This window comes from Bos javanicus, chromosome 25 (assembly GCF_032452875.1).
Source record: "Bos javanicus breed banteng chromosome 25, ARS-OSU_banteng_1.0, whole genome shotgun sequence".
NCBI classification, from domain to species: domain Eukaryota; kingdom Metazoa; phylum Chordata; class Mammalia; order Artiodactyla; family Bovidae; genus Bos; species Bos javanicus.
The window spans coordinates 38,152,565-38,179,392 of NC_083892.1; the positions used below are offsets into that span (position 1 = coordinate 38,152,565).

The 26,828-nt window shown below is 47.6% G+C and overlaps 1 protein-coding gene across 3 annotated transcripts in view; it reads right to left on the reverse strand.

Moving 5' to 3' along the window:
* The window catches only part of CYTH3 (cytohesin 3), a 68,473-nt gene that overhangs the window by 28,887 nt on the left and 12,758 nt on the right, over positions 1-26,828 (reverse strand). The window lies entirely within an intron of this gene.

The window sequence follows — 26,828 nt, forward strand, 5'->3', positions numbered from 1 at the left end:
TCCTAAATGATTCTGTTGAACATTGCTAAAATGTAGCTATGCACGGTAAGTCCTCAACACAAACCAGGAATGCAATGCATTAAATACAGACAACACCGTTAGGAGCCCAGGTCCTGCAGCCAGGCCGCCTGGCTCAAAGCTTGGCTCTGCCACTTACTAGTGTGTGACCTTGAGCGACTTACCTAATCTCTCTGTGCCTCAGCTGCCTCACTTGTGATAGGATAGTCCCCACATTACTCATCAAAAGCTAATCAAAATTTAATGCTCTTCTTGAACATTACTTGAAATTTCAAGATAAATATTGCATCTTGAAGCAAGAAGCATTTAAAGATCTTGAAAGACACATTTTAACCTCAATCACGAATAACTAATAATAAACAATGAGACTTTTTATTTCTACCCTGGATAACTGAAAAAGCAAACAACTTTTCACATCAAGCCTGCAACTGATTCTTTTTTTTCCCAGGCAGAAGCTGTGATCGGTGGTGGAGGACAGAGTGGGAACAGCTTCACAAATACGCATGAATAAAAATCGTGTGCAAACAGTTCGGCAGCTCCTGACAAGGCTAACCACCACCTTACAATACGACCCAGCAATCACACTCCCAGGAATTCGCCGACTGAGCTGAAAACTCCCTGGCCACGTGAAAACCTGCACACGAATGCTTGCAGCACCTTTATTCAAAACTGCCCCAGGGAGTTAGTGCCCCTGGAGATCCAGTGGTTAGGACTCTGCACTTTCACTGCTGAGGGCGCAGGTTTGATCCCTGGTCAGGGAACGAGGGTTCTGCAAGCCAAGGGGCATGGCCAAAAAACAAAACAACTGCCCCAAACTGGAAACAACTAAGACATCCTTCAGCAGGTGAACAGGTAAACTGTGGTAAAACAGACAATGGAATGTTACTCAGTGCTAAGAGGAAATGAGGATCCAGCCGTGGAGAGACACGGAGGAATGGGAAAGGCACCTTACTAAGCGACAGAAATCAGTCTGAAAGGGCCACTCACTGTGGGATTCCAGGCACGTGACCTCTGGGACTATGGAGACAGTCAAAGCATGAACGGTTGCCAGGGGCTCAGGGACGGGGGGAGGGGTGAGCACCGGATGTTCAGGGCAGCGAACCTGGATGATGCCCTAACAGCGGAGACGGGCCATTACGCATTTGTCAAAACTCCCAGGACCGGACAGCACCAAGAGCGAACCCTACTGACAACTACGGACTTCAGGTAATGAGAGTTCATTGGTTCATCAACTGTAAGGTGATCACACTGAAGTATTAACAGGATGTTACGAACAGGGAAACCTGACAGGGAGGGGACAGATGGGAACTCTGTACTGTCTGCTCAGTTTTTTATTTTTAATGTAAATCTAAAACTCTCCCCCAAAAAACTCTATTAATAATGTTTCTAAAAAAAGATCATGACATCCAAAGCTTCCAAATAGTATTCTTTAAACAATTTTATGGACGTCAGTGCTGGCATTTTAATCAGCCCCGACTTCCAAAAAGTTTCTCTAAAGATCAGACAGAAGATGAAAGAAGCATCTCATCAGATTCCAAACGAGATTTTCAACCATGATGTCAGAAGAACATCACCTAAAATTTAAGATGCCATTTTATTCTTTTCACTTAAATTCTTTTCAAAAACTCTGCCTTTGAAAGCTTCATTAAGTTGGGAAGATAAGAACATTTTTATAACCAGTTTGCTGAAGCCATAGGTGAGTTTTGGCTGAAAATGCATAAAATTTGCATCAAGTAAGTATGTCCCCAAAATAAATCTGCCTATGTCCATCTTCTTTCCAATCCATCTGACCGGTTCTGAGGAATACTGACACCACCTCAGACTCCACCTTGAGCAGTGGCCCCCATGCTTAAGGAAAGCCGCTTTTCTCCTTCCAACTTTACGTATCTTTCAGAAAGAAATGGATGAGACTAAGTGCTTTCACTGGTAGACTGCTGACTGGTAGATTCACCACACTGAAATATGCTTCAACAGAAACTTCCCTGGTAGTCCAGGGATTAAGAATCTCCCGGTCAATACCGGGGGCGTGGGTTCAATCCCTGGTCTGAGAAGATCCCACATGCCGCAGAGTAACTAAACCAGTGCTCGGCCACCAGAGGAGCCATCGCAATGAGAAGCCTGGCACCGCAATCAGAGAGTAGCCACCACTTGCCCCAACTAGAGAAAGCCCTTGCGCAGCAAGGCCGACCCAGTGCAGCCAAAAATAAATATATGTATTTTTAAAAATAAACAATCCAATTAGAAAACAGGCAAGCACATAAAGAAACATTTCGCTGAAGAGGATAAACAGCAAATAAGCAGAAATAAAGATATTTAACATTAGTCATTAGAAAAATGCACCACACCGATTAAAACAGCTAGCATTGAAAACAGGATGCAGGACTCTGGGTCTCTCTTACGTGGCTGGTGGGACTATAAATTGTTACAGCCCTCTGGGAAACAGTTTACCAATTTCCTCCAAATGACCCACGCTGAGCATACGACCCAGCAACACCACTCTTGGACATTTATCCCAAAGAAAACTTACGTTCACACAAAAACCTATACACAAATGTCCGGTTTCACTTACGACATTTACAAGTGAGAAACAATCAGTGTCCTACAATAGGTAGGGAGATAAACTTGGTGCATCTATACCATGCGATACGACTCGGCAACAAATATGAGTGAACTAACTGCTGATCCACGCAAGTCGGACGGAACTCAAGAGCATTATGCTGAGTGGCGGAAAAAGGCAATCTCAAAAGGTTACTACTGTATGGTTCCATTTACGTGAGGCTTTTGACACAACAATACTATAGAGATGGAAAACAGATCAGTCACTGCCTGGGGAGGACTACAGGGGCAGCAGGAGAAAGATACAGATCTCTGTGGTTTTGCATCTTGATGGCACCAGTCGCTGCATCAACCGACAGGAGGGTTACAATGACAAAGAGCTACACCCACATCATACCAATGCCCACATCCTGATTTTAATATTGTATTAGCTACATGGGACGTAACCAGTGAGCAGGGATGGGTGAAGAGCAAGTAAGATCTGGCTCTGCAACTTTCTGTCAATTTATAATTAGTTCAAAATTAAATGGAAACCCACTCCAATACTCTTGCCCGGAAAATCCCATGGACAGAGGAGCCTGGTAGGCTACAGTCCATGGGTCGCAAAGAGTCAGACACGACTGTGTGACTTCACTTTCCTTTTCCTTTCTTTCAAAATTAAAAGTTTTTTTTTTTTTAATTACATCACCTAGAGGGGGAAAAACAGGTGTTTCTATACCTATGTGACAGGACAGAAGGAACTCGTTATCCCCTTGATCTCGGTTACCCGGGTCCCGAGAGCCACCTCAGGGAAGACTGGCAGGGGGTCCGCGAAGAGCTCTAGAGCAGAAAACCGCAGGCCCCCATCAGCACTCATCCCAGTCTCTGAATGGTGTGGGATCGGAGTGCTAAGGAAACGGCAGGCAGACCTTCAAGAGCAGAACTGTCAAGGTCACTGAGGGAGCAACAGGTCTCGCTTCCTTTAAAGATGCTCACTCCATCAGATGGGAACAAGCCGGTAACAGAGAAGCCCCGACTCTACTAAGGGAGGCGAGAGCCTGGCTTTCCTCCCCTGCAGCGCAGTCGGTGAGGATGCCCGCCCAGCTGGAGGAGCGTTATCATCTTAACATCCAGGGAAGCAGCAGTCCAGACAGAAGTCACTACGAGGGCTCGTCACCTGAACTGATTTTAAGTCCTTATAACAAAGAAATGTTACAGATTTGGGGTGATGGTTAATTTTTATCTGACAACACAGCTAATATAACAAAAGAATATTTTATAAAGTAGTTCCATACAACACTTCGGTTAGCCGGGTTCAAAATAGTCAATGAATCTAGTAATTAACAGGAACTGAACACCTGCTGGCAGTCTTTACTGACAGGCAAGTAATGTTCTCCATTATTTGAAGCAGGTAAAAGTGAGTAAGGATATTCACTTCTCCACTTGCATGGAGAGTAGGTATTTATACACAAATTAATTCTCCAAAGATTTCAAGAACAGACAATGAGTGTGACTTACAGCAGTCAAATCATTAAAACCTGTGAGTGGGGCAAATACGGTCTTCTGTTTCCATACATAATTCTCACTGATTCACCACTCTATCCCCATTCACCCATCTTTAAAATCTTTCTACCTCACTCAAAGCAAAGACACATGCTCATGCAGAAAAAGCAAATGAGAAGCAAAAGAAAAAGCAGTTACAACCCCCCATATAGAGATAACCACAATTAGCATTCTAGATTCATCCTTCTAGGATACAGATACACAGGTATACATAGACAGAAAGAGAAACGGAAACCTTTAAGGATGTTTAACGGGATGATACTAACACGACAGACTGACGGCACAGGCGACCTGGGGTCCAGGCTGCACTGGGGTGTCTTGCTCCACTTTTAGTGCCGCTTACTTTCTTATAATTAGCACCTCTCTGTATCACTTCTCCTCCTGGCCACACAAAGCAGCACTACACCATTCCACCCTTTGTAAGAAATTTTGTAATGATATGATAAGCAATAAAAACAAAATTAAATCTCATATCATAGGACTGAGACATGCGTTTCAGGTCAAAACTAAGTTTGGTAAGTCACAATTTATTTTAGTCCTTCTTAGTTTATTTTAAATCGAAACTCATTCCCCATAGAGAAAGACTGTACTGTACTCATTAAAGGAAAAACTAATAGCAATTCGAACACAGAAAAGAATGACTAGCTTTCACACAGCCACTTAATTTCAAATACTTAAATTTAGCCCAATTTTCAAGCCACAACCCCCTACCCCCATCTAGATTACAAAAACCAAAGCGTGTTACTGTTCCACAGTACGACATCTCTCGCTTTCACAGGGCGTAAACAGCATCTTTCAGTACACACAAGCCCATGCCTTTGCCCTTCTTCTTTTTTGGCTGCGGTGTGGTTTGTGGGATCTCAGTTTCCCAACCAGGGACTGAACCCAGGCTCCCGGCAGTGAAAGCGTCAGGTCCCAACCACTGGACCACCAGTGAAATCCTTGCCTTTGACTTGAACTCCTTTCCTCCTCCAAAATCTTGCTCCCAAAGCCACAGCCTCTCTCTCTTTTATCTTTAACCTTTATCTTTCCCATCCAGCTTCTTTGGATCGAATCTCTCCAACCCCAGCCCTCTGAACTACTGCTGTCCTTCAGCGCTGTCACACAATCTCCTTTCTCCTCACATAAACTGTTAGAAAGAGTAGCCTGCACTTTCTCTCTGGTTCTTAAAGACACAGATAATCTGAGTATTATTAATAAGCTTGTATCAGTAGGTATATCCTGAAGTCTGTATGCCTTCACTGAAGCTCTAATAACAGTGTGGTACTGGTACAAAAACAGATCAATGGAACAGTATACAGAGTCTAACGACAGAATTGTGCATAAAAAGTATTTAAAAGAACAGTCTCTTCAACAAATGATGCTGGGACAACAAATGATGTGGATGCAAAAGAAAGAAGTTGAACCCCTACCTCACACCATATACAAAAGTCAGTTCAAAATGGATCAATGAGCCAAATGTAAGAGCTAAAACCATTGAACTCTTAAAAGAAAACAGGAAGGGGTAAATCTTTATGACCCTGGATTTGGCAAGGCATTATTTAAATACAATACCAAAAGCACCAGCAACAAAAGAAAATAAATTGACAACAAAAGAAAATAAAAGATAAATTGGACTTTATCAAATAAAAACTTTTGTGCATCCAAGGAAATTATCAAAAAGTGAAAAGCCAACCTGCAGAATAATGGGAGAAAATATCCGTAAATCATGTATCTAATAAGGGTCTAGCATCCAGAATACACAGAGAACTCTTATAACTCAAAGACAAACAACCCGTGAAATACAAAGGACTTGAACAGACATCTCTCCAGAGAAGACATACAAACACCCAAGAATCACATGGAAAGATGCTCAACATCACTAGTCATTAGGAAATGCAAATGAAAGCCACGATGAGGTGGTACTTCACACCAAGGAAGTGCCTAACAAGGAAGTGTTCTAACAAGTGCTGGCAAGGATGTAGAGAAATTGGAACCTTCTTTATATATTGCTGGTGGGAATGTAAAATGGTTCAGTCACTCCAGAAAACATTTTAAAGGTTTCTCGAAAAGTTGCACACACAATTACTATACGCCCCAGTAACTCCACTAGGAATACACCCAAAAGAACTTAAAACGGGTATTCAAACAAATACTCGTACACGAATATTCCTGGAGCACCGTTTACAACAGCTGAAAGGCAGCAACAACCCAAATGTCCAGCTACCAATGAACAGGTTGTGATACAGCCACAAAATGGAGTATATTATTCAGAAAAAAAAAAAAAAAAAACACAAAAATTAACAAACAAAAAACCCCACTACTGATTCCTGCTACTAGATATGCTAAGCAAAAGAAGCCAGCTACAGAAGACCACACACTGTATGATTCCACTGATGTTAAATGATATGAGGCTTGCAAAAAAACTAAAGGCAAAGAAAACCTGTGCTGAAAATTTTTTTTTTTTTTAAAGAAAAAAGGGTAATTCTGTCCTTTGCTTTTCAAAGTCCCTGAGACAACGTCAAAGGGCAGCCCAAAGTCAAAGGGCAGCCCGGGCATAGGGATGCGTGCTTCCCTCTCCCCTAAACGAGTGAAATGACAGGAGAGGCTTCTGGAAAAAGAAGAATCACGAACAGTCTAGAAATGCAGGGATCACCTCAAAGTGGAAAGGAGACAGGTACAGAATGAAGGAGAAATCAAACTCGAGGAAAAACACGCGCAGTCACACAGTCAGGGCTCTAAAGGCGCTCTAAGCCTTGGGTGAGTGGGTGTACTACGCGCAAATGGCTTTTTGAGAAAGCTGACCAGTACAGAAAGGCGCCTAATGGAAAACACATGACTGTCTCAGACAGACAGAAAAACAGCACTTGATAAAATTCAACAGCCCTTCCTGATTTAAAAAAAAATGCAGTAAACTAAGAATAGGAGATTTCTTAACCCCGGCAAGGGATCTCTGGCAGAAACCTACAACGCTCAGCAGACCTGGAAGCGCTCCCGACAAGGACGGGCCAAGAGGCAGGCGCGGCCATGTCGGACGCTGCCTCCGACCCACGCAGCTCCGAGGGGCTTCCAGAGGGAAGGAGCACTGACATCAACTAAGTTTCCAATAATTAGCAGATTTGTAGTTCTCCACCCAAACAGGCTGTCAGAGTCTTTGAGCGTCTTCCAAGACAACATCATCTCGTAAACTTTACTGCAAATGTTTCTGAGACTAATACTGTGACTCCTCCAGCAGAAAATTCCACCATGCGTGTGAACAAGTAACCTTACAGGACCCCGGCTGAACCAGGGGATAAAAACTCTAGCTTTCTGGAGAACGAGAGCCGCTGACTTGCTTCGGCTCTGTGTCTTTAATCAGAAGAACGTGGGAGGTGGGGCTGATTTCACAAACCAGACCACAGCTCAGGCTCGTTCTGACTCAGATTCTCCTATTAAGAAAAAAAATCATGTAACAATGAATGTAAAAATGTGACGCTTCCCTTATTTTACGTCCCCATTTCAGGGTTTGACTGCTAAGCCCAGGCTCACAGAACAACGGTTTAAGGACCTGTATCCTTGGTTCTCCAGCCCCCTTTATGATCTCACACCACCGCGGATCACCTTCTTTTCAGTTTCAGAGATAAGCAGCATATAGATCACACAGCTCGGCACATTCATAAAACCGTGTGCTCCGGGCTTGGCGGGACATTTCCATGTTCATACACACATGCTTTAAGGAGCGGACTTTTCCGTTGTCTACGGGACAGAAGAACATACATACGTGTCCTCTGGCCACGCTCTGGTTCATAAGACTCACTCCAAATATGGAGTATTTTGAGGGGAGGAAAGGGGCTGGGAAGAAGTCTTTGTGAACAAAGAATCGAGTTCTCAAGCTGTGTGGGAGGCCTTGGACTCGGGGGTCAGGCCACACTGAAAGAGCCAGGCTGCAAGTGGAGAGACTGCCCCCAGATGACCTTAAAAATAAAAAATGAGGGTTGTAAACCAAGTCGAGGAGGCAAAAGAACTTCTTATCTGCATCCAAGCCATGCTCAACTTTAACATTTTAGCTTCTGGAAGCCCCGGCCCCTCTCCCCCTCGGCCACCCCTCCAGCAGCCCAGATCCACAGAGGATTCCCTCGCGTTGGAGAACACTGTGTTCAAGAATGTAAAATCCGTCCTTTTTTAATGGGAGATTTCCTTCCACTTTGTCTCATCTTTTCCTCTATTCCTGCGATGGAGAAAGGCCCTTAACTTTGTCAGACATCTTAATGGGCGGTGGCAGCGCCTGTAGCTGGGTGATTGAGGGAACAGAAGATGCGGCCCAGCGCCCCTGGAGACCCTTTGGCTCCCGCGCCGATACTGGCCAGGTCAGAGCCGCTGACACATCCATCCACCGCATCCTCAGCAACAGATGTCCAGCAGCTGTCCACCGACAGCACAGACCAGAGGAGCGGAAGGTGAAAGCGGCCCGAGCCAGAGAGAGCGTGGGGGAAACCCAGGAGGAAACACGCGGCTGGGCGCCGGACGGCCCTGCTCTCCCCCACCGCCTCTCCAGCCAAACAGACGAATCAGCCACACCTGGATTTTAAATACGCTCCCCCAGATGTTAAAACACTTCTGCTTCTCTTTTTACAGACACGGTGTCTTTAAAGTCTTTTTAATGTCACTTTACAGGGAAACTACCTCTCAGGGCCGCCAGGTGAGCTCATATTCCTGAGAGGTACCGACTGGGGTGTGGTCGCCAGGGCGGACCCCAGGAACACACAACTGCGGGGGGCCACGGCTCAGCACTGCCCTCCCGAGCCGCAGGCAAGTCATCGCACCTGGTCAGGCCTCGGTTTCCTCATCTGTGCAATGGGGGCCGGTAGCACCTATCTCAAGGACTGTTGAGAGAACCGAGCAGCTCCTACTCCAAACACAAAGTGCCCGTGCAACACGGGGCCCGTCGTGGACAACTAATAACCGACCACCAGAACCGTCGCTGCTGCTGCTATTCTACCGGCTATTAACATCCTTCACCTAGACAGGGACTCACAGCGCGTTTCTCCTCCTTCAAGCAGAGCCTCAGGCACCTAAAGCTAAAATACCTATTTCCCTTCTTCTTGGACGAAGAGGGGCACTTTTTTGGGGATTTCTGGCTCTAGAGAGGGCATCAAATGACTCATGCAAAGGAGACAAAACCGGTCAAAAAGAAATGCTTAGAGCCCAGTTTGCATTCTACTCCACCCGCCACCAGACTCAAGGAAGGTTCTGTCTTGGAGGACTGAAATGACAATCTGAAGACTGTTCATCACAGTGCAATTTACATGGCCAAAAAAAAAAACAAACCAATGTAATCTACACAACTGCAACAGGAGACAGGCTTGCATTCCAATGACCATACCATGCAGCCAATCCAACGTGGATCTCGATGACACGGAAGGATGTCTATGACGTAATTAAATGAGAAGAGCTGGGGAGGAAACCATAAGTATATGCAATTGTGTTCGTGTTCTGAAAAACATATATACTCACCCACAGAACAGTCAAGCTATACAAACCAAATGGTGATAGTGGTAGAATTATAGATGGCTTTCCTTCTCCTCTTTGTAATTTTCTGGAATTTTTTTTTTAGGAGCTTATACTTTTATAATCAGAAAAAAGAAAATCGATGATGTTATTCCACGGTTCAGAGGCACCTGCCCCCACGACCTTTGGCGGGGTTTCAGCTCACTCCTCGGATTCCTCTCGAGGTCTCCGCCCTCCCACCTGTAACCGCCACACCCAGGGCTCTATTCGCTGAGCAAACACTACTCAACACCTGCCCTGAGCAGGGACTGCTGCACTAGGGGGCCACACACGTGAACAAGACTACAGGCCTCAGCCCGGCTCACACATTCTGTCCAGTGAGGTAACACTCCTCCCCTACACACACACACACATTATTATTATTATTATTTGAACAGTAACAATAGTTCTACGAGGGAAGAGAGAGAACAGCAGGAACTTTAGACTGAGGGTAGAGAGGGCTGGGAGGAGGCCCGCTTATAATGGAGAACCGCTGTGTGCCCAAGAGGCTGAACTGGGAGGGAGGCAGGTTAAGGGCCTCAGGACCTGCCCAAGTGCCCTGGAAGCTGAGCGGGACGGAGCCAGACTGAAGGGTGTTCTGGACAGGGGGCCCCGTGAAGCAGGGACTCAGGGCTCTGCAGGAAGTAGGAGCCCTGCTCAGAATTCACGGGACCCGGTGACAGCGTTCTGCAAAGGGGCACCCTCCCACCAGCAGCCTCACCCAGGGGTGCTCGCCACCAGAGGGCCCCTGCAGCCCAGAAGCTGGACTTGTTTATGTGCCAGGAGTGGGCCCACCTCTCAGGTCCAACACAGGAGTCACGCTTGAGCAATTTATGTTTCAAATCGGCATGCCCGATTATCCATTTACAGTAAGAAATGTGACTTTCATCGCTTTCATGCTGACTGGCAAGTTCAGAGGTTAACTATGGACCTATCCCAGGGGACAGGCAGTACTAGAATTAATATGCTCACCATACCAGCTCCCTGGTGAGGAGCCTGTCCATAACGGAAAACCGCTGTGTGCTCACAGTCGACCCAGGAAGGGAGCAGTTTAAGGGCATCTGGACCTGGCCAGATGCTCCGTCCCTCCACAGGAACTGCTGACACCCGCTGCACACACCCTCACACTCGAACGGGGTCTCACCGAACCGGACCCCGGGGACCAGCAGGCAGCTCTGCCTCTGCACCCAAAGGACACAGCCCTCCTTGCCTGTTTTACCAGGAGGGGACGGACTGACTTCACAGTCTGTAGCCCCGAGACAGGAATCAACCTCCCCCTTCATGAAGGCCTTGAGGACACGTCGTTGCTGTCCTGAGACGCCCCCAGGAAGCCCTCTTCCGGAGTCTCCCTCCCAGGTTCTCCTCTGACTTCGACCCAACAACCTGGGCGCTCCGCTCTCCACTGCCGCCTGCCTTCACCAAACACCTTGTCTCCTGGTCTCTCCACGCGCTCCAGGTCCCACGTGCCCTGCTCAGCGCAAAGACGCACCTTTCTAGTAACTTCTTTCCTTTTCAGCCCTTCCACCAGACCCACTGCCAACTCCACTCTTGGATAAACTCAACCACCCTTTAATCCAACCTAGTGACAAGCACATTCCTGCACTTGTGCCACCAACCAGGAGGCAAAGCAGTTCTCCAACCGTGGGAAACCCACAGGCAGAGGCAGGCGGGCCCCAGGAGTCCAGGCTGCAGGGGCAGCCATAAGCCCCCAGGGGTCGAGCGCACTCCAGCCCTGACGGCCGGGCTCTGGCGCCCAGGGGTCTCCTTCCTCCCACTGGCCGTTTATCCTCCCAGCTGCTGCTCTTGCCCCTGCTAAGCCCACCAGGAGTGCGGTGCCTGCCGACCCTCCCAGCCTGCCTCCTGGCCTGTTGTGAGAGGCCCCTGCCATCAGGGAACCCATGGAGCCTCCGTGAGCTGCCCCTGAGCAGGGCTCCGGCTCACACAGCGTGCTCCAGAAGTTTAGAGATGGCTCGCCAGTGCCAGCAGCGGCCAGGACCTAGGGGGTGGCAGTGGCACCCGCGGGCACCTGCCCAGGCAGGGGGCTCTGCGGCCCGGCCTCCTCCAGCCGCGGCCGGCCTTCTGCGTGGGGCACTCGGGCTCCCGCAGGTTCCGTGCCCTCCCCAGCGTCTTCCCAAACATTGCCTCTGGTCACTTGAACCCGCGGCCCGCTGCCTCCGCCCTCACTCTGCCACCCCGGATTCTCCTCTCCCCAAGCTCCCCACGCAGGGCTGCTCCCTGCAATCTCGGCCCTTGGGCGCCCCCGCCCCCGCGTCTCCTGACAGCTCAGCGCTGTCACCACGGCACACGTCAGTGGGGCGTGGGCTGCTCCGGGATACTCAACTGCCTGCCAGACATCACAGAGATACCCCACCGTGTCCGAAGCCACCCCACCGTCCCGAACTCCACGTGTTCGGCTGCCTGCTTGCCTGACTCAGGTCTTCACTGGGCAGCGCGCTAGTTCTCCCTACCCCCACCCAAGAGGTCACCAAGTCCTGCCAACCCCACCTCCGTGTCAAGTGCTGCTTCTGTTTCAGACAGTAAGCCTGTCTCTTCATCTCTAGTCCCAGTGGTACCCTATTTCAAGACCTCCTCGCTGGTCTAAATATAACACACACAGTTATCTTCCTACATCACCCAGCTGGTCAGCACGCCTACCCTGCCCCCCCAACCACGTGCCGCAGGAGCCTGGGGCAGGGTGGGGTCGGCCCTCCCGTGCTGCAGAGCTGCCAGCGAGGGGCGCGCCGAGTCCCCAGGATGCAATTACCAAACAGGACGGGCGCCCAGGACACACGTGACTCCTGGGTCCTGACCAAGGTGTGCTTTTCCAGGAACTCAGATGCCACTGGTCCACTCTGCATCTGGGCCAAGGGACCTCCTGGAGGAAAAGCAGAGAAGCCCTTGTCCCTCATGTTGGAAGTTCTCAGGGAGCCTGACTGCACAGGTCAGCCAGCAGGAGACACCTCAAGCCCCCACAAGGGGGACACCGTGACAGGGGCTCAACACCACGGCCGGGCGCTCAAGGACGGGGCTGGTTTCAGCACAACTTGTACTGAAGACCAGAAGCACGGGGACCCAGCAGTCCCACCACGCAGCTGTGTGCAGGGAAGGGCAGCTACGTGTTCAGTGCCCACAGACCGCGCCTCCTCCGGCTCCCGGCCCGGCTGCGGGACGAGCCCGGGGTCCAGTAGGGCCATCCTGAAGGGGACGCGGGACTTCCCTGTGCTCGGGAGTGGGAGGGCTGGGGCGATCTGCAGGCAGAACAAAGGCGTGCCATCACTGACGGTCCTTCCCCACCGACGCGGCACAGGAACCAGAGCCTCCCGGGAGCCGTGCAGCACCTGGCCTCTGGTCCTGGCGGTGGTTCCAGCCTCCCCCCCACCCGGCCCCTAGGCTCAGTGCGCTTCCCTGCCATCGGGGGCACGTGTCCCCCTGGCAGGAGGACGGCCCGCTCATTCCCCCAGGCTCAGGCACCTCTCGTTCCATGGGGTCGGCCCTGGTCCCTGTGGCCAGAACCACTCACCCGCAAGGCCAGGCCCCCCGTGGCAGGGCTGCTGGTGCTTGTCCTGGGCTCTGGGTGCCCCCACCGAGCGCCCCACTCTCCTCCTCACACATGGTGGTCTCCTACCACATATGAAACCTGAGACGCCACACCATAGATGGCAGCGCTGTGTATACACTGATCCTCATTTCTTCTACACAGCCTCCCAAGTCGGCCAACCTGCAGGGACAGCAAGAGTGGAAACTCTCCGAGACTCAGCCACGCGCATGGGTGTGTGTGTTCCACGTCTCCAGAACGCGGGCCGCACCCCCGGCCGGCCGCGAGGCTGAGCTACGAGGACAGCGTCACCACGGCCTTCCCTCACTGTAACATTCCGATAGCAGAAAATGTCTTAAATACCTCAGACAACCTTCCGACCCTATGAAGTCTACTCTGCCGACAGTTACCACTCAAAATGACTACACAGCTTGTACCAACCAGAAGAGTGAACTATTAACATTCTAGGAACCAGTTGTATTTTTTTAAAGCTGTTTTCTTTTTAAAGGAATTGCTTTTTAAGTTCAGGTCCATGAAAAAAAAAAACAACACTGAATCCTAAATATGTATTTTATTGCTTCATCTGTCACCAAAAGGAAGCAAGCACCCTCAGGCCGCCGTTCAGGCACAGTTCCCCCACAGGTAACTGTTTGAACAATTCCCACTGAGGGAACTTCTTTACTTTGATATTAAAAAGAATAAAAGAGCTGAGGGGAAAATAGTGAAAGATTAAAGAAACGACTGCTGATGAACAAGACGGAGTTCAACAGACTAGTCGGAGTCGTGTGCTTAGTAAAGAAAACACAAGGAGCAGTGCAGCGTAAGCCGCGCAGGGGGGGTGAGCGCCGAGAAAGCCAGAGGGACTTCTCAAAGGGAGCCTTCTGCGGAGCGCTTGCGCCGGACACGAGCAAGGTCACTAGATTTACGCCCAGACCCACAGGGTGCCCCAGGCCAGAGCAGGCCCCGGGGTGACCTGAGACCTGCCTGCCGTCGCAGGTGACCACTCCCGGAGGTGCTGCGCCCAGACCCTCAGGGTGCCCCAGGCCAGAGCAGGCCCCGGGGTGACCTGAGACCTGCCTGCCGTCGCAGGTGACCACTCCCGGAGGTGCTGCCCGCAGCAGGGGCGGAGAACCAGCGGGCACACGGAAACCTCTGAAATTTCTGCTCAGTTTTGCTCTGAACCTAAAACTGCTCTAAAAATAAAGTCTACTTAAGACGAGGGGAAAACAAGAAGAGAGCCAGCCAGCCCTCCCTGCCTGGGCTCTGCGGTCTCTGCCCATCATCGCCCACGAGTCGCCGCCGTTCCGTCTCCAGCTCTGTCCCCATTCCCCACTGCACTTGCTCCCAACTTCTTGTTGCAAATGTGATTCCCAGCCCTATTATCTGTCTCCTCAGCTTCAAACCCACGCCTCCTCCTCCTCCTTATGGAGGCCTCACTAGCATCTCAAAACGCACAGTTTCAAAACAGGACTCAGGGCCAATGCAAATGGACAAGAGACTAAAATCACAGGAATAAAATCTGGAGAGCAGATAAAATGATCACTTGCCAAAGAAATAACTGTGGAAGTAGAGAATCTAGGAGAACCAACCAAAACTCCTCGTGTCTAGAAAACAGTAATTTGGTAAGCTAGTAAGGCACAAAGTTAATACACAGAAATCAACAGCTTACATAAATCCCAACAGTAACTAGTTAGATAATAAAATGGAAACAAACTGGAAAGAACACCTCAATTGGGAGAGCAATAAAACATCGAACATCCAGGAATAAATTTAATAAATGTGTAAAACATGTGTTTAAGTGAAAGGAAAACTTTAACACACTCTTGCATGACCTAATGGACTTAAATGAGAGGACGTATCACGTTTCTGAATATAAAGATGCAACATCAGAAGCACGTCATACTCTCCAAGGTAATCTATAAATCTAACACCATCTCAAAGTGGCAGCTGTTTATTTTCTGCTGTAGACAAGCAGATTGTAAAGATCATAAGGGAAAAAAAAAAAAAGCAAAGAAAAAGGGACAGGAAAACTCTGAAAACTGAAAAGGGGGAAGAAACAACCCTAAACAATAATAAAACACCAAGGTCAATGAGGAAGGGAAATCGGGGAGTACTGACATAACAGACAGACCAAGGGAACAGAACAGTTAAGTCTAGAAGGACTCAAATCAGATGGAAACTTAGCTTATGACAAGGCAGCAAGGTAAAGATGAACTTTTTAATAAATGGGGACAAAACAGTCCTCTGGGCGGGGAGGCGGGTGCGGCAGGGAAGCTGTATGTACACTTCACATCATACACCAAAAGCAATGCCAAGAAGTTCAAAGACTTAAATGTAGAAAGGGAAACTGTAAAATAAAATTCAGATACAGTCTTTTATAATCTTGGAATGGGGCAGTCATTTCCAAGTATGACTCAAAATTAAGAAGCCGCAAAAGGAAAAAAAACAAAACATTCGGCTACACTAAAAAATAAGATTTTCTTCATGACAGCAAAACAAGCCAATAAAATGTCATAAGCAGAGTCAAAAGAGAATCAGCAAACCGGGAGACAACATTTGCAGATCATGGGAATGAATGGCCCGAACAAAGACAGACCTTCTAGAAGTTGAAAAGGAAAAGATCAATAACCCAGCAGACAAACGGGCACAGGCCGGCATTCTCTGTGGATGAGGCTTCAGGGGCTTCTGAGGTCTCCCATGTGGTTGGTGGGAGTTAAAAACAGCAAACAGGTATGGAAGCAAGGCTGGTAACCTCTACCAACCTCTCAGATCCATTTTCCCTTTGGATCCAGAACCCCACTTGTGGAAATTTCTCTCTCAGATCAATCTGCTAAACTTGAGGACCCCTAAGAGGAGGCTGAGCCGGGGATGCATGTGGTTCGGGTTCTTGGGATACTTTACGTGGCTCTCGGTCACGCCTGCGGATCACGTGGCAGGACACGTGATCGGACGGCTGACAGACACCTGAGACTCCTTACCTGATGGAACAGTGCACGGTGGGCACCAGGCAGAGGGGTCTTTACTGCAGTCAGGCCTCTTGGTGCCTGAGAGGGGAGGGCAGTGGAGGAGAAATGAGGTGGGAACTGTACCGAGTCAGAAGGCAGTCTGTGGAAAGTGGTTCCCATCACTGGATACGTACCCTTTTTTTTCTGGCCTTGCCCTGCATCTTATGGGATTTTAGTTGCCTGACCAGACACAGAACAAACCCCGGCCCTCAGCAGTGAGAGTGGGGGAGTCCTAAGCAGTGGACCACTGGGGACACCCCGAGGACACTGCAGATAAGGCAGACTCGATTCTAACACTGAAGTCCAATCAAAATGGAAATGCTATCCTGTTAGGAACACCCTTGACGATTACCACAAGTCACAAGTACATGTTTTTCTTCTTTGGTGATTACTGTGAAAAACAGTATCTGTGAGAATTCCGATGCGTACAGGTTTCTACACCTGCAGTCCGGAACCAGCAGGTAAGTCTGTGTTGAACATGCATGCCTGATGCAGCCCAGCGAACCACAGTGAATCTGGTGCATCCCATCCTGATTACGTCTGGCAGTGTCACTCCACAGATAAAGCAGCACACAGGCTACCATCCAAGTGACAAAACAGCCTGAAGAATCGTGGTTTCAGGTGACAAAATTCTAAACCCGCTCATGAGTCAACTATGTACTTAACACAACTTAGCGGGAACGTTTCCATGCATTCCGACTGCATGGTACCTGCATTACCTTTAGAATAATTTGGTATGTTTTTCTGAACATTTCATCAATCAAAAACTCAAATATATGAAGAGGTATCCTGATAAAATTCAAAACCAGAAACTGAAAGAAAGAAAAGACTGGAAAAAGCTTCGAAATGTCAAAAAAATAATTCTTGTATTACAATGAAAACTTAAAAACTTTCAATGGTCAAAATCTTGAAAGAAACCTTCCTAAATTATCAGTAATTTAAATTTTTCATTCAACCATCCTGGGGGAAAGACTGAATGATCTTGCTATTCCTTTTTTCAGTAAAATACATTATTGTTATGTGCAGAAGTTATCAATTAGCTAGAGCAGGCAACCAAAAATGCAGGGAAAAGTATAAAGTTGTGTCAAGCACAGAAAAGAACTGTGGGATTTGTCTGAGGTCTGACTTGTTTGTGGTTTTCTAAGCTTTCTAAAATTTCTAAGTTATGAATTCTTTCTCATTGTAAGCAATTTCGCTTTGATACTCAATTCTGTGCTATTTTTCTTGAAGAGGGTGTTCCAAATGATGAATTTCATGTCCCACAAAAGCTGGCTCCTCCCCAGCTGGCCAAGGATGTTCGGATGGGGCAGCTCGCTGGGCTCTCTCTACTTCTCCTGGTCCTCACCACCCTCGGAAGGCGCACCTTTGGGAAACCGCGTCTAGAGGGGGCCACTGCCACACTAGACCCGCCTCACCACCTGCAATCACACCAGCCCTCTTCCCCAAGCCTTTCTGCCTCAAAGACCTTCCTAAAGATCTGTCCAAAAACATTTCAAAATAGCACGGGGATGAGTCACGGAAGATCTAAATTTCTAAACAAATACATTCCACAGAATGGATAATCTCCCACTAAGCCCTACCCCCCAAAAGGCATTTACTTCTTAAAGATTTTCCCATATGTGGGCAGAAGAAAAACAGGTAATTCTCCTCTAAATAAATTCAAAAGCCCATGACAAAAACAAAACTAGACTGGGAATCCCTTGGCAGTCCAGTGGTTAAGACTGCATCTTCACGGCAGGGTGCACAGGTTCAATCCCCAGTCAGGGACCTAGGATCCCACATAACCTGATCCTACTCCATGAATTAAACTTACCTGTATTTTTCTCCCTCTAGTGATGTGGAATGTATACCCTTCAAATATTCTAGACGTTACTTGAAGTTATTTTTTAAAAATCACGCTACTAACTATATTTTTCTATTTTTCAAGATCAAAAATAAAACAGTAAGAGGAAAAGGCAGGACTTTTACTTTGCACAACCTCCCTGACTCCCCCATCACCTACTTCTTGGCTTCTGTTAGAGTTCAATCCACCTTTATTATTGCTGCCATTATTACTGAATTACTGTGGGGTTTTTTTCATTACATTATCTTCTCTGGCAAGACTTACAACAATTGAATTTTGATTTGTAACCAAATCTATAATTACATACACTTAAACTTATGTTTACATGATTTCAATTCCATGTCCATTTTATTATAAAATAAATCACATTATGAATCATATTATAAATATAAATCACAACTTTCTCCTTCCGTAGTTATTCTAATTAATCTTTTAGTAGATTGGAATATATCTTTGAAAAAGTGCCCCCCCACCCCACCCCAAGAAAAATTCACAGCTGGTCTATCAGGAAGATATTTGGTCCAGGTAGCAGTGGGGATGGGGGGTGGGGCGGGGGGAAGCTCCTTAAAGAGTAAGGAAATGTGCTGGCCCTGGTAATTCTTAAGTGCAAAAGCAGGGTGAGCTCAGCAGAAGGCGGGGTGCTAGGCCTGACTTCTGTACCTTCACAGAACATCTGTTTGTTGCCCTCACAAATGAACAGCAATTAGTGTAATTATTTAATTCTTGGTTACAATCTTTCAGCCAGGAAACTCTTACCCTCCACTCTATCTTCTGGCAGTGTTAAAGTAAAGCCTAAAGTCCTCGTGATTCTTCCTTGTTAAGTAACCTCCCCCCGCCCCCCTTCTGACTGGCTGGCTGTACAGTATTTTATCTTTGAGATCTAAAACTTTTACAAGCACATTTGCTCTTTCCACTAATTTCATCTTAGCAGAATGAGCCCTTTCAATACACAGAAGCAGCTGTTGTTTTTTTCAGCTCAAAGATAGGTTTTTCCATTGTATCTCTGATTACGGTTTCTGTTCTGCTGGTTTGGGTAGGCTTCCTCAGGAACAACTTATTTAGATCAGAGCACTGATTAACTTGCTACATTGGAATGATGTTCTTCCTGCAAATGCATTTAGTATCATTAAGGTTTCTTCCTCTCAGCTCATTCATTTCATTTTATCTGCCTTATCTCCTCCTTCAATCACGTTATTTCAGTCTTCCTTGAATTTTATTTAAATTGAATTTTATTTTTTAAAAAAAGCACAGAGCAGATTCAACCTGAAACTGACTTAGTTTCTATAGTCTTCCTCAAAAATTACACTTTTCCTCTGCCTCAAAAAGTCTATCACTGTTGCTTATTTTATCCTTGCAACATGTTGCTTCTTTGCTTTTTACTTATCATGGAACAAGGATATTCAGGTGCGATTTGCCCTCAAAACGATGGCTGGTACTGCTCAGGAAGCTGAGTTTGGTGGGCTTTTTTTTTTTTTCCTTCCAGATCTAAGTTTGTGAGCTGAAGGGCTGAGGCACATCAAGTTGCGTCACCCATTCGAGAGTGGTCCAGCTTCTCCATGAATCCATCATGTTGCTTCTGTGACCTAGTTTCTGTACATCGCTCTCCATCTGGCACAGCTTCTACTCCAGAGTTGGGGTGCTCCCGCTGCATGGGGGGGTGCGGCACGACTGTGGAGCCGGGGGGGACCCCTCTAGTTTTGAGCACACTGCAGCTGTCTGTGTCCTCCGGCCTCCAGCTGCTCGGAACACCAAGGCTGTGCGGGGACCCACAACCCTGTGCCTGCGGCCCCGCAGCCTCACTCTCCCTGTTCTCACTGCAGTCGGCAGCGCCGAGAGCACATCCTCTTACACTTCTAACCCTGCACCGAGCCCTTGAGAAGCAGTCAGGAGTCAGCCCCTGGGATCTCTTCACCCTGATTTCAATTCTCGCCATTCAGTTTTTTCACCTATTTTTTTTTTTCCTCCATCACTTCCATCAGAACCTATTGACCCAACGGGGAGGAGAGGCCGGGAAGTCAAACACCAGTGCTCAAGTCCCACCTTCCCTCAAGTTTCCAATGATCCTCTTCTCAAGGGTTCTAGCTTCTGAATCCTCCTCCTTTGGGAGGCAGTTACCCTCTCCATTAAAATTTTGTATTACATTTTCTCTTTCCCGTTGTTTTTCCCCATCCGTCTGGACATATTTACAAGTAGACGCAGCTGTGCAGCTTCCTCTCGCACTGGGTTAGGTACCTTCCCTCCTCGACTTGCATCCTGAACGGGAAGGTTCGCTGTGCTCAGTCCCCGGCAAGCTTCCCTTTGGGATGAAAAGCCCCATCACACAGCGGGGGGAAAGCTCCAGTTGCGTGCTGGTACCTACTGTGGGAGCCCCAATTCTCCCCAAGAGAATTCCATCTCCATGAAGAAATATTTGCCTAACGGCAAAGTGCTATCGCCTCAAAACAAGAAGGGAGAGCTGGGAATTCCCCGGTGGTCCAGCGGTGAGGCACTTCGACGGCTGTGGGCCCGGCTCTGATCCCTGGTCGGGATGAGAGAGGGAGCGCCCCCTGGCGGACGGCCTGAGTCCTCGACCACATCCACGACCACACTCGCTCAGCTCAGGGGCTGCCCGGGAGCCCTTCTGCTCACGCTCAAGCTGCATCCGGTTTTCATCTTCTTGTTGAAAGGTTCAAACTTCTTGTCTCTTTCAAAGGTCTGTAGAAAACTCTCCCCTGGTAAAAGGTCCCTCTCCCAGTCTCTGCTGCTCTGAGTTTCCTATTGCCTCCTTTCTGATTGTTTCCTGGGATCTCAGGGTGAATAGGAGTTTCCCAGATGGTGCTAGTGGTAAAGAACCTGCCTGCCAATGCGGGAGACTCAAGAGATGTGGGTTCGATCCTTGAGTTGGGAAGATGCCGTGGAGAAGGGCATGGCAACCCACTCCAGTACTCTTGCCTGGAGAATCCCAGGGATGGAGGAGCCTGGTCCAAAGGGTGGCAAAGAGTCAGACATGACTGAAGTGAGTTAATGCATGCAGGGTGATCAGAGGACAGAAGTCTGGTCTCAAGCGTCTGCCGCTGGGATCGCATTTGCAAAGTCTCACTGGATCCCCACTGGGAGATTCTCTGTGCTTCCATTAACACATTTCAGTACAGCTCACTGGGAAAGTCGGCTTCTTGTACCCATATGTTGGTTTCCAGGGTAAAAATCTTCTACCGACAACGTGGTTCTGCTCTGAAGCAACCATGCAGAGCATTACAAACATTCTAAACCAAAGCATGACGACAGCAAGCCTTCAGTGTCGTCCTTCTTCAAATAAAAATGTCAAAAATAAACTTCAGCTTTCTCAATGGGAAGAAAACACATGCCAACTTAAAAACCTTCAAGGCAGCACACAAACCACGCTTCAACCACGTGACAGAGGTGAGTAAAATCTCTCCAGCCAATCCAGGGCCCCTGCACTCCCAGGCAGAGCGCAGGCATTCCACTGAATCATTCAGGGTGTGGATGAGCTCGGAAAATGGGATCGTGCTACAACGCGGAGGGACTTGCTCCGAGAAGGGAGCCAGCCACAGATGGCCACATCCATGAAACGTCCAGAACAGGCAAATCCACGGCGACAGAAGAGTGGGGCTGAGTAGGGAGGCTTGTGCCAACAGAGACGGCGCGCTCTTTCAGGTGATGAGAATGTTCTAGAACCACATGATGGCTGCATAACTCTGTGAATATACCAAAACCCACGGAATCGTATAACTCTAAAAGGCTGACTCTTCAGACACAGAAAACAAAGTTGTTACCAAAGAGGGGGAGTGGCAGAGAGGGATAAATTAGGACCTTGGGATTAGCTGATACAAACTAGCATCTATAAATAAACAACAAAGTCCTCCTGTATAGCACGAGAGCTATATTCAACATCCTGTGATAAACCATGCTGGAAAAGGATATGAAGAAATGTATATTAATACATGTATAACTGAATCGCACTGCTGTATCCCGGAAACACAACATTGTCAATCAACTATACTTCAGTTTTTTAAAAAAGGAAAAAAAATCACAACACTTGAAAAAAATAAAGCTTGAAAAACTTTTAAAACCTAAACAGTGAAAATAAAACATAAACTTTTTTAAAAGGGTGACAAAATATTATGTAAATGACAGTTCGGCTTCTAAAAAGAAAAGAAGAGGTGCCGTAACACCTTGATTACATCAGTCACTTCAGGAGAAGAGGGTCTCCGGTGCTACACGAAGCAGCAGACCGATCAGCTGTAAATCTAAGACGCTACCAGACTGTTCTTTTGTTTAGCTGCTAAGTCATGCCCCACTCTTTTGCGACCCCGTGGACTACAGCCCGCCAGGCTCCTCTGTCCATGGGATTCTCCAGGCAAGAGAACGGGTGGGTTGCCATTTCCTTCTCTAGGGCATCTTCCCGATTCAGGGATCGAACCTGCATCTCTTATGTCTCCTGCACTGGCAGGAGGGTTCTTTACCACTAGCCACCTGGAAGTTTAAAAAAAAAGCAAAAACTATGACTAAAACTGGGACAGGACAGAGGCAGAGGAAACTAGTGCGAAGTCTCTTGAAGGGTCATTAAAAAAACGCTTCTGTCAGTGGGAGGCAGAAAATAGTAACTTGTGAGAACCCAGGAGACTGAACTGTCCAGCGTAAAGTGGGTGAGGGTTCTTGAAAACAGCGGTCCCGCGGGCGCAGACACAGTAGGGGTCTGAGGGACAGGGCAGGGTGCTCTTCAATGTGTTAAGCAGCACCCATTTCTTACATCCACTGAAGTGTCATGGGTTTATTTTTCTTATAAAGTTTACACAGCCTTAAGACAATCGACGGTATTTCTATGCTAAATAATAAATATATTTACTACTGATGCCCTGAACCTCAGAAATGTAGAGAGATTATCTAAAAACAGAGTACAGAGTTTCAAAGAAACCTACCCAGCAAGTCAAGTCCAGAACCCACAGCTTGGACGATCACCATGGAACCCCAGGACTTCTTCACAGGCCGTGCAGGTCTCGAACTGCCCCCAGACAAGATGTCTGCTACAACTGGAAGAAACCTGAGAAATCTGACCTCCATAATATTAAAAAAAAAAAAAAAAAGAAACAAAATGCTCAAGATACACAAGCATGTGAAAATCACTAGTCTTGTGATTACTACATTGATCACAAAAAGTATTATCTGGAAACCTATAATCCATTTTCCGCTACTGGGTGACATTACGCGTGCCTCCTGCTTTTAAGGTAGCGGTGGCTCATACCATAAAGAATCTGCCTGCGATGCAGGAGACCTGGGTTCAATCTCTGGGTTGGGAAGATACCCTGGAGAAGGAAATGGCAACCCACTCTAGTATTCTTGCCTGGGGAATCCCATGGACAGAGAAGCCTGGCATGGGGTCACAAAACAGTCGGACACGACTGAGTGATGAACACTTGTAAGACAGAGCTGATCATGGACGAGGGCTTTTACAGGAATTATGTGGAAGCGGACAGGCAAATTTGAAATCTAATTTTACTGAACTGCTGATTCTATACTAACTTGCTCTCTGGCAAATGAGTTAAGTATGACTTCTACGGAACAGATCTAAGGAAAGAAAACACCACTCTTTCCCCAGATTGCTGCCCCCTCCAGGGGAGCATGAACAGCACTTTGAGGGGTCCCTGCCCTGCTGAAAACATGTCAGCTTCATGCTGTTCACCTAACGTGATTAAAAGGGAGAGACCAAGACGCCTGCTGGACTCCTCGCAGACAGAAGGAGCACTTCAGGGCAGGTCTGGCAGGGAGACTCCTGGAACCAGTCACTGTCTCTCGAATACTTTTGCAGAGTGTCACTTTTTTTTTTTTTTCCCACCCTGCCCTTTCCTTTACTGAATTTTCATACAGTGAGTGTGCTATGATCATCACCGGATATACTAACAACAACAGAAAAAGCTACAGCTGGATCCTGTATTAGCCTCAGCCGCAGCTCAAGTCCACAAACGTTTAAAGCCAATAGGAAGGCGTGGAGGGAAGGAGAGAGGAAGAAAACGACTTGTTCCTGAGAGCTGGAAGGTCTGCTCTTCCTCCAAGGTTCTGGCAGCAAAGACATCTCTTCTGTGTTATGTAAATAGTTTGTCTTACTAAGTTTTCCAATTCTAAAGCTCGTTTCTTTGTGAAACCAGGGCCAAATATTAAAACAAACTCCTCAGTATGTTAAGCCAGATAACTAATCACCTCCATATGGGGGTGGGCTAACCAACCACCCTGTGCGTTGGTTCCAAGTCCGCCCACGCGCATACTCCACTGACATCTGAGCCGGTTAGTAACTCCTTTTGGTTACCAATCTGATCCACATTTACCAAAGAACAAGAAAAATGAATGTGGCTTTGACCTTGAATCAAGCAGATGACTTTAACATATAGTTCTTTAAATGACAAAGAAACCAAAGCATTCCTCTCTTCTGTTTACATGTATGTCATCTAGACTACAGGATACAGATAATGGTGTGAGGCAACCAGCCTGGGCTCTCTTAAAAAGTCACTGTAGAAAACAAAAAGTTGTGTTTTTTTTTTTAAAGACTGAGGATACAGAACTAAATACAAAGTGTAAACCCTGATGGGAATCTGGATAGGTAAGAAAAAAGCTATAAAAGGCATTGTGGGAACAAACTGGGGAAAGCAGAATTTGAATGACATGTGAAAGCATAGTATGGACTCACTGCTGGGTCCCTTAAGTGTGGCAATGGTTGTGGTTAAGTAGGAGACTGTCCTCGGGAGATGAATGCTGTTTAGTATTCAGGAATAAAGTGTTACATTATACATAACTTACTTTCAAATGGGTTAGCCAAAAAAAAAAGTAGTATTAACAGTGTTAAGAGATAAGGCACATGTGGCAAAATGCTAGCAATGAGGTTACAGATACATGGATATTGACAGCACTATTTCAACTGTTCTGTAGACTCAAAGGTTTTCAAAATACCAACTTGAGAGAGAAAAAGAAACAATAATCGTCCTGCCAATCACCGGTTATTCCTAAGCCCAAACCCACAGGATCCGCCCCTCTGCTCTGCTGTGAATACAAACGGGGGCAAGGGGCTGGCCTCTCTGATGACTAACGGCTTTAAATGCCTACTGATTGGGATTTTTCATTAATTTTTCAGGACATAATTTCACATGGGCTTTTTCATGTCCATTTTACATATGAGAAGACTGAGACTTAAGGAGATTAAGTAATTGACACAAAGCCTCAAGGCTGGAGGTACCACAGCTGCAGATATTTGCTTTAAAATGTCAACAGCAAATAACCGGTTCAAATGTTTAAACAAACCTCCCTACTAGACTCAGATTCTCAGAACAAACCACTGACGCCACGGTTGACTATCTCCTGCCTTAAACTGGGAAATCTGTCAGAAACATCCTTCAGTGGCTGACCTGATGGAGCAAACGGGCAAACCCTGGACTCTTAATGCCCAGATTTCACAAGGGAGAAGGGGGCCTCTCCAATGCCCTGGGACTGAGGTTATCAGTGCAGCAGCAATTGCGTGGTTCATCCCAACACAGCAGCCAGGAGGAAGCATGGCCAAACACAAGGAAGGCCACCCGCCACAGCGCTGAATCACCCCACAGCCCCCCGATTCCAATAAACGGATAAAAGTAATGGTCTCTGGATGGATGATGGATGAGGGGCGGGGGAGTGTAGGGACATTAGGGAACAAGAGCTTCAATAAAACATGCAGAAACAGCCTAAAATGAAGGGTTTATACTAAAAGACTCCCCTCTCCAGCACTTGGGGAAGGTGATCAGGTTAGCTTTTACCACCAGAGCTCCGTCTTTCATCTCTAACTAGTGAATGCTGGATGGGCCCTGGCTGTCAATTTATAGCTCTTTTAATTAAGGAAATGGTTTCTGAAATTCCCAGTCGCCAATCTGTTTGACTGCTAAAACCAAGATAAAACTGCCCAAGCCAAGCTCATGAGATTAGAGAAGCTTCTAGGCGTTCCCTCTCCGAAGGGAGACAGCTGGGGCCAGCGACCACCCACCCGGAGGGCAGTGGGCCGGGGCGCACCCCTGACTCGGGGCTCCCGGGCAGGCCTGCCACAGATCTCCGGGCGCTGGAAGGAATAGGTGAAGCGGACTTTCCTCTCAAGGGTGCAATGCTTTTACCCTACCCCCAAATTTTCACAAACCCCTGGAGAGGAGAATGGCAACCCACTCCAGTATTCCTGCCTGGAGAACTCCATGGACAGAGGAGCCTGGAGGGCTACAGTCCCTGGGGCTGCCCACACACATTTTCACCAACAGAAAAGGGAGATAAAATTTCGAATGGAGAAGCAGCCAGAACACTTCTGAAAGCCTTTCTCAGCGTTACACACAGGCGAGTCTGCTCTGTATGGAAAACGTGACACAGGCTTCAGATGCCCCTCCGGGGGAGGGGGCAGAAGGGAGGCCCCCGAAGGTCCCAGAGACTGAAATCCTAAAGCCAAACACCTCAGCAGTGACAGCAGCAGAGCCCCTGGGGAAGCATCTTGACTTATGTTCTTTCCAGATTAAAAAAAGTAATAATAATCATGTTCTGCACATCCGGCCAAAGAACCGGGCATCTGGGAGGCAGAACCACCACGGGGGCTGCCAGACGGGCTTGGGACCCACACGCGTTCCCCCGGGCTGCCCCGCCGGCAGGAATGTTCTCTCGAGCAAGATTCAGAGCCCCTCAGGACCAGTCTGACCCGAGGAAGGAGGGAAGAAGGCATGTGACTTTTTGTCAAAACATCACAGTAACCGTCTGACAGGCACAGAGCTTAACCGCGATTTTCGATGAAAAGGCTCAAGCTCCAGAAACGGCGTGTCTTGGGGGAGCCCACGGC